The 979-nt window shown below is 43.4% G+C and overlaps 1 pseudogene; it reads left to right on the plus strand.

Moving 5' to 3' along the window:
- Positions 1-320: 320 nt before the first annotated feature.
- On the plus strand, positions 321-610 carry LOC106511297 (transcription elongation factor SPT5 pseudogene; annotated as a pseudogene).
- Positions 611-979: the final 369 nt, after the last annotated feature.

Genomic DNA, 979 nt, shown 5'->3' on the forward strand with positions numbered 1-979 from the left:
CTGCAGCACAAAGTTAGAGGCAGTGCATTAAAAACTAAAAATATAAACAGTTTAATGAAGAGGTGATCAAAGGGAAGAGGATAGAAGAAGAAAAGAGGTCCAACAACAGAACCATGAGGTACACCAGTACAGACAGACTGCTTTCACTGGTCAGTACTGTCCAACAGATGAACAGCAGTGGGCAGTGAGGAGGCTCTGATCCAAGGAGCTGACACATTAAAGAATCTGGTCCACCTGGTCCACCTGGTCCACCTGTCTTCTGAGCTCTGATCAAGACTTGTAGACTTCAGTCCTGCATTCAGGGTCTCCTGTGTGTCCAGGTGAAGGTGATTCTGGGAGAGGACCGGGAGGCCACAGGGATCCTGCTCAGTATCGATGGAGATGATGGAATTGTTCGTATGGAGCTAGATGACCAGCTGAAGATTCTCAACCTGAGGTTCCTGGGCCGGCTGGAGCACTGAGGGCTGCATGGAGGGACAGGACCTGAGGACCACATGGACTACAGCTGGTGTCCTTTCTGCTTCTTTCTTTGTTTTTTTACTCTTGTGTTTCTGTGTTTTAGAGCTTCTCAACGTTGTGTTGGAATAAAACCAAACATGTCTGAACTGAAGCAGCTTCTTGTTCTTCTGTCTGAGTGTCTGAAGGACACGGGTCATTCAGTCTGTCAGGTACCAGTTTCAAAGGTTTGTTGAAGCTCAGCTTACAGCTCTTATCCTGGATTTACTTTAGTTTAGTTTTTATTCTCCTCTCAGAGGAGTAAAAACACTTTTCTCTCCTGTACTTCCTGATCTCCTCTGCTGGAGCTTCTCTAAGTTTTCATCTGAAACCACAAATTATTTTGATTTTTATGGATTTGTTAGCTGCTCTTTTAATAAAACTTTGTGTCAAAGTTACTGTTTAAATACACAGTACAGTGTACTACATTACACAGTACAATGTACTACATTACACAGTACAATGTACTACATTACACAGTACA

Source organism: Austrofundulus limnaeus, unplaced genomic scaffold (genome assembly GCF_001266775.1).
Source record: "Austrofundulus limnaeus strain Quisiro unplaced genomic scaffold, Austrofundulus_limnaeus-1.0 Scaffold2653, whole genome shotgun sequence".
NCBI classification, from domain to species: domain Eukaryota; kingdom Metazoa; phylum Chordata; class Actinopteri; order Cyprinodontiformes; family Rivulidae; genus Austrofundulus; species Austrofundulus limnaeus.